This window comes from Mus caroli, unplaced genomic scaffold (assembly GCF_978045245.1).
Source record: "Mus caroli unplaced genomic scaffold, Mus_caroli_1 scaffold_6, whole genome shotgun sequence".
Taxonomy (NCBI): domain Eukaryota; kingdom Metazoa; phylum Chordata; class Mammalia; order Rodentia; family Muridae; genus Mus; species Mus caroli.
The window spans coordinates 69,046,296-69,063,654 of NW_028227261.1; the positions used below are offsets into that span (position 1 = coordinate 69,046,296).

The following is a 17,359-nucleotide window of genomic DNA, read 5'->3' on the forward strand; positions in this document are numbered from 1 at the left end:
CTAAGGGTCACAGCACTAGGAAGGCTGAGAAGCACTGCTCTAGAGGGTTAGAGTCCATGAAAGCAGGGCGGGTAGAGGTGGCAGGCAGCTGGAGCAGCAGCCGAAAGTGCACATCTCAAACTGCCAACAGGAGGCAAAGAGCATTCATGGGAACTCTGGCTTTTGAAAATTCAAAGCCTGTCTCCAGTGACACACTTCCTCCAGGGAGGTCCTTCCTCCTAAGCCTCCTCAAATGGGTCTGTCATCTGAGGACCAACTCTAAGACTATTTAAACTATGGGGAATCTTTCAGTGACATTATCATACAAAGTTTCCTCAGGATACTGTATGCCTTCCAGGGGTGATAGAACCTGCCCTGGTACCTCCTCTCTCAGGAGGAGAAGGAGCTGTGGGTTTTTTTTTTTTTTTCTTTTACTTTTCTGAGACAGAAAAACTTTCTTATGTAGCCTTGGTTGGTTTGGAACTCATAGCTACTTAGCCCTCTGTCCCCTCAGTGTTGTGATTAATGTTGTGTGCCACCACACCTAGCCTTGGAGACTTGTTGCCCGATACAGATTGCTGTGGAACACCATGAAGCATGACATCTAAATCCATCAGGATGCTTTATTGTGATTTTTTTTCCCTCCTGGTGCTTTAAACAATTGGCCAGTCGGTCTGAATGATCTCCAGTTTGGGAAACAACTGTATCCTGCTTGGCTTGTGGCTGGTTTCAGCTGAGCTGAACGGAGAAGCTCTATGAATTAATACACTTCAGACTGCCCTGGTGAAGACTCACGGAATTGCAGTGTCTGGGACGGAGCCTGCCTGTGAGGGTACAGGGCTGCTGTGGGTTGTGAACGTTACACAGGGCCAGCAGGCTATGCTACTATGAGATTTTCTTCATCCCCAGTGACAGGGCTCAGTCCACTCAGCTTTTAAGAGTCACATGTCTCCAAGCTCTGAGAGTAGCAATATAGGGGAAAAGGTTTTAGAGTTGAACAGAGCTGGCTAAGCATCTGAGCATTCAGGCATCTGGCACGGGCACTGGCACTTACCCACTTGTTTTCTTTATCACTCATGGGAAAGGTCCCCATCATCCTTGTGAGGGGCAGGAGGATGACAGAGTGAGAGTGCATTGTAGCACTCCTGACACACGGCAGGCTTTCAGGGTCATACTTACGTCTCTGCACAACATTCTGACCACACAGCTGAGGAGTCTGTGGATACAGAGTGAGAGCGGGTCTTATCTTTTGATAGAATATTAGTGACATGTGGGTTCCTATAACCACTCCATTTGGAGGTACCAGACTCCACAGGAGGAACTTCCTCTGTCTTCTTCCCCAGACCTACCCAGGGATCCTTTTGGAAAGTCACTGGGGGGTGGGCTGTGCTGACAGCCACTCTATGACTTTAGAGTTGCTTGTCTTCAATTTGCCTACATTTCCAGAAAATGGAAAATGCATGTAGGCAATCACCCTAAGAGATGGTTGTTATGAGAAGGGGATGGGTGGGTATTTCTGTCCCCTCCTGCCTTCCTTCTCTCTTTCCATCAGCAAGTTATTTAATTATCACATCACAAAGAATCAGGCAGCAGGGAGCAGACGCCTTCTGCTAAAGTGATTTCATGTAGATGCCATCACAGCCATTTCTAGAGGGTCTCAGGGAAGACTTTGAAGTTGCCTTTTAACAGGTTGCACCTGCTTCGCTGTCAGGTGTTGGGTCAGATCAGAATTTCACAAGTCCATTTATTCTGCAGCTCACAGGTAATGTGCTACCAAGAAGCCTGTATCTTAAAGGTGAAAATCTCTCAGCTATGTTAAAAATGTCAGTGGGAAGAATAGCAGGTCCCATACCACAGCACAGCGGTCCTGGAACTTGAGATGGTAGGACCCCAAATGAATGTTCCTTTGTTTCTTGATTTCTTTTTGTATTTTATATGCTTTAAATAATAATTTTATATTTTATAGACTTTAAATAAATAAATGCTTTTTACTTTTGGAAAAAAAATGAAACAACTTTTGCTACAAAGCAAATGTGATACTGCTACTTAGTATAAAAAATTAGGGGGTTTACAGAGTGGGTGACTGGTAACCTAGAGAGAGAGTGTGTGGAAGATTCCAGAAGACAGGCACAGCAGTGCAGGTATGACCCAGCCAGGATGGGGACTACTGAGCTCCAGTGCTCATATTCCTCCCAGCCCTTGCCGCTGTGCAGAGCTGTGGGGTAGTGTTTCGGGTGCAATCCTATGTGAGGGGGTACAGGCCTCCTATGTGAGCTGAGTTTCACGAGTCCCACAGAAGCTTCTGTGGAGAATTAATGGGCTGCTAAAACTTGGCTCTTGCATTTCTCGAAGCTCCATAGCTTCCATTCATACTACAGATTCCAAAGCCCCCCATACCTCCTTGTCTCCTGCCCCCCTCAACAGGGTCTATCTGTGTAGCTCTGGCTGCCCTGGAACTTGCTATGTAACCCAGGATTACCCCCAACCTGAGAGACCCATCTACCTCTGCCTCGTGGTTTCTTTCTTTAAACAATTGAAAACATGCCATGTATTTGTTTACTGCATGCATATACATGTTCATGTCTGTGCTTGGAGGTCAGAAGTGGACTTCAGGTCTCACCACTTTTCATCGTATTTTTTTGAAGGAAGGTTTTCAGTTTTGGCCAGTGAGCTCATCTTTTAGCTGGAGTGGCCAGGGAACTCTGGTCATTCTCTTGCCTGCCTAATTCAGTGCTAGGGTTTCAGGTATGTACTGGTACACCTGGATTTTTTCTTTACTTTCTCTTTTTTTACACAGATTCTGGGAATCCAAACTCGGGTCCTTGCACCCGCACCGAGAGCACTTTACCCACTGAGCCATCTCTCCAACCCCAACTTAAGGTTTTTAATCATTTGAATTTGTTGACTCTAAAGCATCAACAGTTGAACAAATCAGAATGTTCAAAACCTTGGAGTCTTTTCCTTTGTTGTCAGACACATTTTCTTTCTACGTCAGGTCAAAATAATTTCCTTTGTCTGTCGGGGGATTCTCCCTCCCACACCCCCCTGAGTTACCTCCCAACAGACAGCTATAACCTGAGTCCCGGCCTCTGGACCCTTGGCCCTCTTGTCCAAGTTACTCATTCTAGAGAACAGAGCTCCTCAGGCTACAACCTTCATTTGCTTTCTGTTGCCCTTAGTGAAGCCAAGAATCAGTAGGTCTCAGTCCAACCCAGAGCCTTGGACCAACCCCAGCGCTTAGGGGACCCCTTTCCCCAATCTGGCAGAAAATGGCTATGAATCATCACATAGTTCTGGGAAGGGGTGGGGGTGCGGGTAGGGGTGGAGTGGGGTGATGGACGAGATGAGGGACTGAGCCTTTCTCTCCTCAAAGCTTTGCCCAGGTTGCCCCCATCATCTTTGTCCATTCTTGCTCATGCAGATACCCACTCATCCCAGACTATTCCCTGTGAGGTCTGAACTTATCACGTGACTTATTTCTCTAACAAACCACACTGTGCCTAATTTTCTTCCTCTCACTTTACTAGTGTACTAAACAACTCCTCTAGTAACCGGGTCCACAAATGAGAGACCCATGAGGGCAAGAGTTTCCTGCCTTGTTCTCTCCCTGATGGCTAGCCTAGTGTTTCGAAACTATTCTTGTTGAATACAATTGAGTGGTTGCCATTCAAAAACACTTTTGGGTCAGTAAGGTGGCTTGGGCACAAAAGGTGATTGTCCCCAAGTTCAATCCTGGGACCCACCTAACAGAGAGAGAGAGCTAGTTTCCACTAGTTCTCTGACCACCACACACATGTCATTGCATGTTTATATCCACATACATGCATGGGTACACAAAGTAACCAATGTTGAAAATAATACAATCTCCCCAAAGTACCTTTAAATAATTGGTATATGTATATATACACAAAATTTACACACACACACACACACACGTATGTATAATGTATGTGTGCATACCTTTTCTCTGGGGAACATATGGTGGTTAGAAGATAATTTTGCAGACTCAGTTCTTTCCTTTTACCTTTGCATGGATTCCAGGGACTAAACTGCAGCCATTAGGCTTGCATGGCAAGCCCTTTTACCTGCTGAGTCCTATCTCTGGGGACCAAAAGTACCTTTTGATGAGCTATCTAGAGCAGGCTTAAAGAAATAAAATTCTTAATTGTTTTCTCTATTTGTGAAGAATGCAAAGCAAAACTGGGATGTCTAGTGTGGCAGAGCACTGTATAATGGTGTTTCTTTGCAGCCATCTGAGGTGCTCAGTCCCAGAAGTCTTTGCTATTTTCCAACTCAGAGCTTCTTAGGAACAAGGGTTTTCAGTTCTGTGAGGAAGTGGGCACAAGAAAAGGCAGGCACGAAGAAATGGTTTGGTATAGGCCCAATATGGCATCAACTCCTGACTCTTACATAGATTACTTTACCTCTCTCACAGGATTTGGCTCTCCCTCTGCAAATGATATCTGCCTAAGCCGTTGCGTGGGCTATAGATGGTGGCTGTGAGCATCTAGTACAGTACCAGGCCCATGGCGGGCAGGCTGAGAATACAATCATGTGCACCAGTCTTCTTAGCCGTGACTCGGGGTTCAATGAGAAAAGTGGGGAATTTGTGCATGCGGCTGCAGATGAAAGCAATTGGAGTTCCAACATTCACCCTGCACAATGGCCCTTAGTAACCTGTGGGATGGTTTGTAAGACAGAAGAGGATGACACTGATCCTGCAAGCAGAGCCTGAGCTCAGGCAGGCAGGAACACTGCACCCAGCAGGCCACTCTTTTGGCAAAATGTGCAGATACCTGGACTTCTGCGGTGAGAAGGCAGATAGATGGGTCCTCTTTACTCCGTGCGCGCTGTGGGAGGTTAGTGTGGGAATCACGCAGCTGGAGACATCTTATGTGTGTACAGAGCTTCAAAATGGTCCTCGCCCTTGCTGCATCTCTGATGGTGGTGGCATAGGAGTAGATCTAACAGTCGTAATACAGAAGACAAAAGCTAAGACGCTAGAACAGCCATGAGCTACCGATGGCTTCCCTCCCCCATGCCAAGCCTTGTGCTAAGTCCTCACTGCCTTGGTTTGGGGCTTGGTGAAGACTTGGCTGGCCTTGGTTGAGGGCTATGTGCGTGCATGGCAAATGCACACCAGCAAAAGGCATTTCTTCTTACCTGCTTTCGCTCCTTTGCTACTGGTCCACTCTTTGGGAATGCTCCTGCTGAAGAAAGAAGGTTTATCATACAGTGTAAGATTTCAACCACAAGGTTCCCGAGAAAAGCCTCTCTGTGCCGGGAGAGGGTTACAATTAACCTCGTAAAGAGCACAGATGAAAGTCTTTCCTATAGTTACAATCAAAGACACTTTAGGCTACTCTTTCCCCAGTGGAATAGTTGCCTTTACAGCACATTTTAAAGTTTTATTTCAAAAACAGCCAGCGTCTTAAAGCAGGATGCCGCATGCTCCCCAGGCCTCTGCTTACAATGTGTTTTCGCTTTTCTCAATCCTATAACCGAGTTTCTGGCTGTGATGTGAATTGCTACCTTCATGGCCCTGCACGCAGAAGGTTTTAGCTATGACTTCTCTATGCTTGTCTCAAGATCTCTCCCAGATTTTCCTGCTACTCTGACTTCAGAGTTAGCCTTACTATTTTAGCAAATATTGCTATTGTCAGCTCTCCGTTTTCATTCAGGGAAACGGAGTCTTGGGAAGTGGTAAACTCCATTCCACCTTTTACTTATACTCAGAACTTAGCTGCCCTTCAAACTCAGAAAAGCAGTTCATTCCTTGATCAACTGCAAGTAGACTAAAGTTCGCTGTGTTAAAGGGGAAATCACCTCAGCTACTCATCACAAGCCCTCTAAAACCCCCAATCACTTTAGTCAGGAGGCGAATGGATTCCATTTCATGTGCCTGTTCCAGGTGAGTGGTGGTGGCTGTCTGGGGTGCAATGAAATCTGTGGTTACTGAGAGAGTCATAGCAGGTGTTCCCCATCATTCTAGGCAGAGGATGTCACTAAACTTCCAAGCCTGGCTCAGTAGATTCTTCTTGGTCTGGATTGTGTTTCTCTGTCCAGAACCATTCATCAGCCCTGTACTGCTTGCTCTTACCCATGCTGTCTGTCACACTAATGTGAATGCATCTGCCCGGCTTCTCCAAAATGTCCCATGCCTCATGCCTCTCCAATACTGCCTCATCCTCTGACACCTGATTTGAAAACTGCCATTGAAACCTTCAGTCACACCCCTCAACCACAAGTCTACATGGATATTCTGTTGTTGCCCTGTGTCATGAAGATCCTGTAGTTTTTGGATTGTAATATTGTACCTTTAATTTACTCCAGCAGTTCATTGATGGGGTAGATGTTGGGGGTGGGCCAACTCGAAGTCCTGAATCTGGACCTGAAAGGTGTGTGAGCTGGTCAGCCCACCTGCTCTTCTGCTCTCCTGCCCTGCTCTCCCGAGTGCTGCAGCTGGCTAGGGACATGGCCAATTCTCCCACTCTCATGTCCCAGGGCCAGCTCTCTCTATAGATGTCAAGGGATGAAGGAGGGGAGGAGGGCATCTTTCCCAGTGCCACTGCCTAGCAGACAAGAGTTGAGGCTGGCTCTCCCACACTTATGCCCTCAGACAGTTCACCATCAACCCCCATATTCAGGGCCAGCTCTATTGTACTGCTCAGGTGAGATCCAGGGCCCACTCTCTCAAGTGCTGCCGCTGGTAAGGGGCAGGGCCAACTCTCCCACTCTCATGACCCCAGGGCCAGGGGGACCTATTTCTTAAACTTTTAAGACATGGTGACTTATTTTTTAATACTTTTCAAACAAGACCTTCTCTCCTACATTGTCACCACTAACCCTGTCTAGTAGGCATCAGTACAGATACACAGTGCTCATCACAGATTCCACAGATTTTGTTCTAATGGCATGGTTCTAATTCACCATTTTTTTTTCCTATTCTGGGCTAAGATGCATCTATCTTGGCATGGGTTGCATTAGCTATTATATCTTGTCAGCATCTTTAACTAGACTATCTCTCTCATCTTTTGTCATGGATTGTCAGACCTTTCTGCAGGGTAATCTTCTACAAGGTCCATCCAATCTTTCCTTGTCATCAGACTCAGACTTAGCCATTCCTTCTGGAGAGGAAACGGGAGATGCTGCTGAGTTCTTAGGCATCAAGTCAAGAGGTGCGTGATGGTGACTCACTTACCCCTGGAGAGGCTAACCTTGATCATCCAGGATTGGAGTCTGCCAGATTTCTCCCCAGTAAGAGCCCCATTTCCCCCTCATATTTGATTACTGTGGAGACTTCTTTACTATTCTATTAACATTTTTTACCGTTAGCTTAAGTACTTATCCATGGTCACATGAATCTAACATCAGTGGCAATCTATTCCTGTCATTTCTTTTACACTTACTGGTTGGCATTTTGTTGTAAGAAAGCCCCTTTCCTCTCATTTAAGGATGTGTGTATTTATTTCTGTGTGGACACTTGGGACAGTTTTGTTTTGTCTTGTTGCCATCATTATGCACTTTAATGTTAACCCTTTTCTCTGTCCCATGCTCCTCCCATGTTCTTCTGACACATGTTCATCATTCATTGTGCGGTTTTTGACTTTCTGACATAAGTTATCCCAAGGTTCATCTCGCATGTTCACTGCCTTAATCCTAAGATTTACGACTCTTCTATTATCTTTGATTCCTATAAGAGAAGGGTGATATTTAGAAACCAAACCAATGTTTGCTTGTCAGGTTCATTACTTCTCTATATTTTAACCTCCAAATGTCAAACTGATTAGGAGTGTGTTTTTTTGTTTGTTTGTTTTCCTTAAACATTTTTATTATTTAAATGCACTTTATATATCAAACATATTAATAATATTATTTTGAGAATCAAATACATAAAAATTTTGTTCAACTTTTATAATCATATGTTTTCATACCCTAAAAAGTCATTAATGAATATCTAATACTATCCATAACTGAGGATCCTATATCTAATATTGAATACTAAATTGTTTCAAAACATACAAAATATTCTTTGGGAATTAAGCATAGTAAAAGAGCATAAAATATTAAAAATGAGTCACTAAGGAACATATTCAAAAGCCCTTATATGATACCAACTGACATAGTATTTAAAATGCATTATATATATGTGTACGTTGTCTAACAATCAGTTGACTTAAAAAAGATTATGAGTGTTTCTACATCAGTAAGTATATTTAAAAAATTTCAAAATAGCAAAAACTCTTTGAAGTTAAACATTAAGAAAATGATAATTTCAAGCACAGTCAGTTTTGGAGAAAGTACCATGAGGTGCTGAAAAGAAGGCATATTCTTTTGCTTTAGGGTGAAATGTTCTGTTAGATCAATTTGGTTCATAACTTCTGTTAGTTTCACTGTGTCTCTGTTTAGTTTCTGTTTCCATGATCTGTCCATTGATGAGAATGGGGTGTTGAAGTCTCCCACTATTATTGTGTGAGGTGCAATGTGTGCTTTAAGCTTTACTAAAGTTTCTTTTATGAATGTGGATGTCCTTGCATTTGGAGCGTAGATGTTCAGAATTGAGAGTTCATCTTGGTAGATTTTTCCTTTGACCAATATGACGTGTCCTTCCCTATCTTTTTTGATAACTTTCAGTTGAAAGTTGATTTTATTCGATAACTCCAGCTTGTTTCTTGGGACCATTTGCTTGGAGAATTGTTTTCCAACCTTTTACTCTGAGGTGGTATCTGTCTTTGTCACTGAGGTGCATTTCCTGTATGCAGCAAATGTTGGGTCCTGTTTACATATCTAGTCTGTTAGTCTATGTCTTTTTATTGGGAAATTGAGTCCATTGATGTTAAGAGATATTAAGGAAAAGTAATTGTTACTTCCTGTTGATTTTGTTGATAGAGGTGGAATTATGTTTGTGTGGCTATCTTCTTTGGGTTTGTTGAAAGATTACTTTCTTGCTTTTTTCTAGGGTGTAGTTTCCCTCCTTGTGCTGGTGTTTTCCATCTATTATCCTTTATAGGGCTGGATTTCTGGAAAGATATCGTGTACATTTGGTTTTGTCCTGGAATATCTTGTTTTCTCTGTCTATGGTAATTGATAGGTTTGCTGGGTATAGTAGTCTGGGCTGTCATTTGTGTTCTTCTAGGGTCTGTATGACATCTGTCCAGGATCTTCTAGCTTTCATAGTCTCTGTTGAGAAGTCTGGTGTAATTCTGATGGGTCTGCCTTTATAAGTTACTTGACCTTTTCCCCTTACTGCTTTTAATATTCTTTGTTTAGTGCATTTGGTGTTTTGATTATTATGTGACAGGAGGAATTTCTTTTCTGGTTCAGTCTATTTGGAGTTCTGTAGGCTTCTTATATGTTCATAGGCATTTCTTTCTTTAGGTTAAGGAAGTTTTCTTCTATAGTTTTGTTGAAGATATTTACTGGCCCTTTAAGTTGGGAATCTTCACTCTCTTCTATACCTATTATCCTTAGGTTTGGCCTTCTCATTGTGTCCTGTATTTCCTGAATGTTTTGGGTTAGGAGCTTCTTGCCTTTTGCCTTTTCTTTGACTGTTGTGTCAATGTTTTCTATAGTGTCTTCTGCCGCCAAGATTCTCTCTTTTATCTCCTATATTCTGTTGGTGATGCTTGCATGTATGACTCCTGATCTCTTTCCTAGGTTTTCTACCTCCAGGGTTGCCTTCCTTTGTGATTTATTTATTGTTTCTATTTCCATTTTTAGATCTTGGATGGTGTACTGGCTTGTTTTGTGTGTCAACTTGACACAGGCTGGGGTTATCACAGAGAAAGGAGCTTCAGTTGGGGAAATGCCTCCATGAGATCCAGCTGTAAGGCATTTTCTCAATTAGGGATCAAGGTGGGAGGTCCCCTTGTGGGTGGTGCCATCTCTGGGCTGGTAGTCTTAGGTTCTATAAGAGAGCAGGCTGAGCAAGCCAGGGGAAGCAAGCCAGTAAGTAACATCCCTCCATGGCCTCTGCATCAGCTCCTGCTTCTTGACCTGCTTGAGTTCCAGTCCTGACTTCCTTTGGTGATGAACAGCAGTATGGAAGTGTCAGCTGAATAAACCCTTTTCTCCACAACTTGTTTCTTGGTCATGATGTTTGTGCAGGAATAGAAACCCTGGCTAAGACAGATGGCTTTGTTCATTTCCTTCACCCGTTTGATTGTGTTTTCCTGTAATTCTTTAAGGGATTTTTGTTTCCTCATTTAAGGGCTTCTAGCTGTTTACTTGTGTTCTATATTTCTTTAAGGGAGTTATATTCTTCTTAAAGTTCTCTATCATTATCGTGAGAAGTGATTTTAGATCTGAATTTTGCTTTTCCAGTGTGATAGTATATCCAGGACTTGCTATGGTGGGAGAGTTTGGTTCTGATGATGACAAGTATCCTTGGTTTCTGTTGCTTATGTTCTTATGCTTGCCTCTTGCCATCTGATTATCTCTAGTGCTACTTGCCCTTGCTTTATCTGACTAGAGCCTGTTCTTCCTGTGAGTCTGGTTGTGTCAGAACTCTTCAGAGTTCAGCTGTCTCAGGGATCCTGTGATTCTGTGATCCTGTGATCCTGAGATCCTGTGTGTGTCAGAGCTCCTGGGAGTCAAGCTGCCTCTCTGTGATCCCGAGATCCTGGTGTGACCAAGCTCCTGTGATCCTATGATCCTGTGATCCTGTGATCCTGGGATCCTGGGATCCTGGGATCGTTAGAACACCTGGGAGTGGAGCTTCCTCTGGGTGTTGTGGGACTGGCTGTGCTCAAGGTCTGCTCAGGGCACTAGCCCAGACCAGAAAGAGTTTCTTTTTTGTTTGAGATGATGGGTGACTGGCTCCATTGCTTTGGGCATGAGGCAAGGCAGAACTTTATGATGGTGGAAAGATGGCAGAGATGACTGATTACCTCATGGCATATGGGGCACACACACACACACACACACACACACACACACACATCATAGAGAAAGAGAGGGTTGGGGGAAGCGTCTGGAGACAAGTCTAACTTTCAAAGTCATCCTACATCCTATTTTCTACCACCTCCCAATAATACTGTCAAATTATGATTAAATGAATTGAACTGTCAGTAATTAGATCTACCAGCTGGCACCATGACTGCAACACATGAGATTTTTGGAGTTTACTTTCATTCCAAACTATGCCATATTCATAAATATACCTGCACATATATTAGTTATATGGAAAATAATTATTTTTGTTACTACTTCTTTATCAGAGTATGTGTAGAAATACCTTATTAGAGTGAGAAATACAAATTTTTTTCATTTTTCATATATTTACTTATTAGTTTGATGTAGACAGGCCTGACATGCCTTTTCTGTCTTCCAACAGTGTACCTTCAACCAAAAACTGCTTACTCTATTGACAATTGAGGTACACTACTGCTAAGATCTTTTGAATATTGGATACCAGGGTCAAGAAGGGGAGATGGGAAGTAGTGATAAATAATTTTACTTTATTTTATTTTTTTGAGACAAGGTCTCACACAATCTAGGCTGGCTTTGAATTTTCTGTGTAGCTGAATATAACCTTAAACAGCTGATCCTCTTCACCCCATCTTCTGAGTGCTGGGATTACAGTTGTCCATTACCATACTAGTTTTAAATAGTAAGCACTTTACCAACTGAGCTGTCTCTACTCCCTACAGGAGTGGTTATTAACATTTTTTTCCGGTTGTAGCACCCAACACAGTACATGGCCTATAATAGGAACATCTTGGATGTTGTATGAAGGAATGAATGAATGAGTGAACAAACTTGTACAATTAGTTTCCATTATTCAATCTATGGAATGTTATATATAGATTATAAAATGTAAAGATATATACTATAGGTTAGCCCAAAATATTCATTGTATTTGGAGTCTCTCTCTCTTTTTTTTTTTTTTTCAAAATCAAATAGTTTTGAAAGTTCACAGTAGAGTCTATGAACAGGTGTGTTAATCTGTCATATGGGCTGAATAGAACTCTGATCTAGAGACAGTTGGCAGGTGATGTAGCTTGGCTTCTTATATGTATTGTACAAGGCATCTGAGGGAGCCATTAACAAGAGACTGAAAGAGCAAAGCACAGCTTGACCTTTTTTAACTGCTTCATTTTGTGTGATATTGATGATGATGACAGTGTGTGTGTGTGTGTGTGTGTGTGTGTGTGTGTGTACTAATACAAAGAAAGTGCCCCTGAGAAGATAGTTTCTGTTCCTCTATGTGTCTTCTTAGTTTCAGTTGGCTTGGTGTTCTACAGTATCCCTTTTCAACAATTACAGTACAATAGTAAAAACAGTTACAGTAATATGTAGCTTTATGAAGACCATGCAGAATGCACAGCAAGAGGCCAGTGCTTTAGAATGGCTGAGTTCTCTCTAACAGTATGCTGTTTCATGCAAACTTAAAAGTAGTCATCATCCCATGACTTTCCCCTAGCCCTTACCATGACAGCTACATGTATGATGTTGATCAAATAAGTGTCAAATAATGGTTAGTGTCATTTAGAGAATAGATTTTGTTGGGTAATCATTTCAATTACTTCTCACTCACATTTCTCTTGCCTGTTTTTAAATTTATTTATTTATTTTTTAAAATATGGAACACTTCACGAATTTGTATGTCACCCTTGCACAGGGGCCATGCTAATCTTCGCTGTATTGTTCCAATTTTAGTTCATGTGCTGCTGAAGTGAGCCCTAATTTTTTAAATTCAAATTTAATTTTTTTTGATTTTTAATATTTTTATTACATATTTTCCTCAATTACATTTCCAATGCTATCCCAAAAGTCCCCCATAGCGCCCCCCACTTCCCTACCCACCCATTCCCATTCTTTTTTTTTTTTTTCATTCAATTTTTTTTATTTATATTTTTTAATTAGGTATTTTCTTCATTTACATTTCAAATGCTATCCCAAAAGTACCCCAGACCCTCGACTCGCCCTCCCCTACCCACCCACTCCCACTTCTTTTTTTTTTTTTATTTTTTTAATATTTTTATTACATATTTTCCTCAATTACGTTTCCAATGCTATCCCAAAAGTCCCCCATAGCGCCCCCCACTTCCCTACCCACCCATTCCCATTCTTTTTTTTTTTTTTTTCATTCAATTTTTTTTATTTATATTTTTTAATTAGGTATTTTCTTCATTTACATTTCAAATGCTATCCCAAAAGTACCCCAGACCCTCGACTCGCCCTCCCCTACCCACCCACTCCCACTTCTTTTTTTTTTTTATTTTTTTAATATTTTTATTACATATTTTCCTCAATTACGTTTCCAATGCTATCCCAAAAGTCCCCCATAGCGCCCCCCACTTCCCTACCCACCCATTCCCATTCTTTTGGCCCTGGCATTCCCCTATATTGGGGCATATAAAGTTTGCAAGTCCAATGGGCCTCTCTTTCCATTGATGGCCGACTAGGCCATCTTTCGATACATATGCAGCTAGAGACAAGAGCTCCGGGGTTCTGGTTAGTACATCATGTTGTTCCAACAATAGGGTTGCAGATCCCTTTAGCTCCTTGGGTACTTTCTCTAGCTTCTCCATTGGGAGCCCTGTGATACATCCAATAGCTGACTGTGAACATCCACTCCTGTGTTTGCTAGGCCCCGGCATCGTCTCACAAGAGACAGCTATATTTGGGTCCTTTCAGAAAAATCTTGCTAGTGTATGCAATGGTGTCAGCGTTTAGAAGCTGATTATGGGATGGATCCCTGGATACTGCAGTCTCTAAATGGTCCATCCTTTCATCACAGCTACGAACTTTGTCTCTGTAACTCCTTCCCTGGGTGTTTTGTTCCCAATTCTAAGAAGGTGCACAGTGTCCACACTTTGGTCTTCATTCTTCTTGAGTTTCATGCGTTTAGCAAATTGTATCTTATATCTTGGGTATCCTAAGTTTTGGGCTAATATCCACTTATCAGTGAATACATATTGTGTGAGTTCTTTTGTGATTGTGTTACTTCACTCAAGATGATGCCCTCCAGGTCCATCCATTTGGCTAGGAATTTCATAAATTCATTCTTTTTAATAGCTGAGTAGTACTCCATTGTGTAAATGTACCATAACTTCTGTATCCATTCCTCTGTTGAGGGACATCTGGGTTCTTTCCAGCTTCTGGCTATTATAAATAGGGCTGCTATGAACATAGTGGAGCATGTGTCCTTCTTACCGGTTGGGACATCTTCTGGATATATGCCCAGGAGAGGTATTGCTGGATCCTCCGGTAGTACTATGTCCAATTTTCTGAGGAACTGCCAGACTGATTTCCAGAGTGGTTGTACAAGCTTGCAATCCCACCAACAATGGAGGAGTGTTCCTCTTTCTCCACATCCTCGCCAGCATCTGCTGTCACCTGAATTTTTGATCTTAGCCATTCTGACTGGTGTGAGGTGGAATCTCAGGGTTGTTTTGATTTGCATTTCCCTGATGATTAAGGATGTTGAACATTTTTTCAGGTGTTTCTCTGCCATTCGGTATTCCTCAGGTGAGAATTCTTTGTTCAATTCTGAGCCCCATTTTTTAATGGGGTTATTTGACTTTCTGGAGTCCACCTTCTTGAGTTCTTTATATATATTGGATATTAGTCCCTTATCTGATTTAGGATAGGTGAAGATCCTTTCCCAATCTGTTGGTGGTTTTTTTGTCTTATTGATGGTGTCTTTAGCCTTGCAGAAGCTTTGTAGTTTCATGAGGTCCCACTTGTCAATTCTCGATCTTACAGCACAAGCCATTACTGTTCTATTCAGGAATTTTTCCCCTGTGCCCATATCTTCAAGGCTTTTCCCCACTTTCTCCTCTATAAGTTTCAGTGTCTCTGGTTTTATGTGAAGTTCCTTGATCCACTTAGACTTGACCTTAGTACAAGGAGATAGGAATGGATCGATTCGCATTCTTCTACATGTTAACAACCAGTTGTGCCAGCACCATTTGTTGAAAATGCTGTCTTTCTTCCACTGGATGTTTTTAGCTCCCTTGTCGAAGATCAAGTGACCGTAGGTGTGTGGGTTCATTTCTGGGTCTTCAATTCTATTCCATTGGTCTATTTGTCTGTCACTATACCAGTACCATGCAGTTTTTATCACAATTGCTCTGTAGTAGAGCTTTAGGTCCGGCATGGTGATTCCACCAGAGGTTCTTTTATCCTTGAGAAGAGTTTTTGCTATCCTAGGTTTTTTGTTATTCCAGATGAATCTGCAGATTGCACTTTCTAATTCGTTGAAGAATTGATTTGGAATTTTGATGGGGATTGCATTGAATCTGTAGATTGCTTTTGGCAAGATAGCCATTTTTACAATGTTGATCCTGCCAATCCATGAGCATGGGAGATCTTTCCATCTTCTGAGATCTTGTATAATTTCTTTCTTCAGAGACTTGAAGTTTTTATTATACAGATCTTTCACTTCCTTAGTTAGAGTCACGCCAAGATATTTTATATTATTTGTGACTATTGAGAAGGGTGTTGTTTCCCTAATTTCTTTCTCAGCCTGTTTATTCTTTGTGTAGAGAAAGGCCATTGATTTGTTTGAGTTAATTTTATATCCAGCTACTTCACCGAAGCTGTTTATCAGGCTTAGGAGTTCTCTGGTGGAATTTTTAGGGTCACTTATATATACTATCATATCATCTGCAAAAAGTGATATTTTGACTTCATCTTTTCCATTTTGTATCCCTTTGATCTCCTTTTGTTGTCGAATTGCTCTGGCTAGGACTTCAAGTACAATGTTGAATAGGTATGGAGAAAGTGGACAGCCTTGTCTAGTCCCTGATTTTAGAGGGATTGCTTCAAGCTTCTGACCATTTACTTTGATGTTGGCTACTGGTTTGCTGTAGATTGCTTTTATCATGTTTAGGTATGGGCCTTGAATTCCTGATCTTTCCAAGACTTTTATCATGAATGGGTGTTGGATCTTGTCAAATGCTTTTTCCGCATCTAACGAGATGACCATGTGGTTTTTGTCTTTGAGTTTGTTTATATACTGGATTACGTTGATGGATTTCCGTATATTGAACCATCCCTGCATCCCTGGGATGAAACCTACTTGGTCAGGATGGATGATTGTTTTGATGTGTTCTTGGATTCGGTTAGCAAGAACTTTATTGAGGATTTTTGCATCAATATTCATAAGGGATATTGGTCTGAAGTTTTCTATCTTTGTTGGGTCTTTTTGTGGTTTAGGTATCAGAGTAATTGTGGCTTCATAGAATGAGTTGGGTAGAGTACCTTCTGTTTCTATTTTGTGGAATAGTTTGTGAAGAACTGGGATTAGATCTTCTTTGAAGGTCTGATAGAACTCTGCACTAAACCCATCTGGTCCTGGGCTTTTTTTAGTTGGGAGACTATTAATGACTGCTTCTATTTCTTTGGGGGATATAGGGCTGTTTAGATCATTAACCTGATCTTGATTCAACTTTGGTACCTGGTATCTGTCTAGGAACTTCTCCATTTCATCCAGGTTCTCCAGTTTTGTTGAGTATAGCCTTTGGTAGAAGGATCTGATGGTGTTTTGGATGTCTTCAGGATCTGTTGTTATGTCTCCTTTTTCATTTCTGATTTTGTTAATTAGGATGCTTTCCCTGTGCCCTCTAGTGAGTCTGGCTAAGGGTTTATCTATCTTGTTGATTTTCTCAAAGAACCAGCTCCTTGATTGGTTGATTCTTTGAATAGTTTTTCTTGTTTCCACTTGGTTGATTTCGCCCCTGAGTTTGATTATTTCCTGCCGTCTACTCCTCTTGGGTGAATTTGCTTCCTTTTGTTCTAGTGCTTTTGGGTGTGTTGTCAAGCTGCTAATGTGTGCTCTCTCTAGTTTCCTTTTGGAGGCACTCAGAGCTATGAGTTTTCCTCTTAGAAATGCTTTCATTGCATCCCATAAGTTTGGGTATGTTGTGGCTTCATTTTCATTGAACTCTAAAAAGTCCTTAATTTCTTTCTTTATTCCTTCCTTGACCAAGGTATCATTGAGAAGAGTGTTGTTCAGTTTCCACGTGAAGGTTGGCTTTCTATTATTTATTTTGTTATTGAAGATCAGCCTTAGTCCATGGTGATCTGATAGGATGCATGGGACAATTTCAATATTTTTGTATCTGTTGAGGCCTGTTTTGTGACCAATTATGTGGTCAATTTTGGAGAAGGTGCCATGAGGTGCTGAGAAGAAGGTATATCCTTTTGTTTTAGGATAGAATGTTCTGTAGATATCTGCCAGATCCATTTGATTCATAATTTCTCTTAGTTTCTCTGTGTCCCTGTTTAGATTCTGTTTCCATGATCTGTCCATTGGTGAAAGTGGTGTGTTGAAGTCTCCCACTATTATTGTATGAGGTGCAATGTGTGCTTTGAGCTTTACTAAAGTTTCTTTAATGAATGTGGCTGCCTTTGTATTTGGAGCATAGAT

The 17,359-nt window shown here is 41.6% G+C and overlaps 1 protein-coding gene and 1 non-coding gene across 2 annotated transcripts in view; one reads left to right on the top strand and one right to left on the bottom strand.

Moving 5' to 3' along the window:
* The window catches only part of Saxo1 (stabilizer of axonemal microtubules 1), a 106,897-nt gene that overhangs the window by 32,171 nt on the left and 57,367 nt on the right, over window positions 1-17,359 (top strand). The window lies entirely within an intron of this gene.
* On the bottom strand, window positions 12,557-12,663 carry LOC115031080 (U6 spliceosomal RNA). The gene has a single exon (XR_003836645.1). It is a non-coding gene; the product is annotated as a U6 spliceosomal RNA (small nuclear RNA).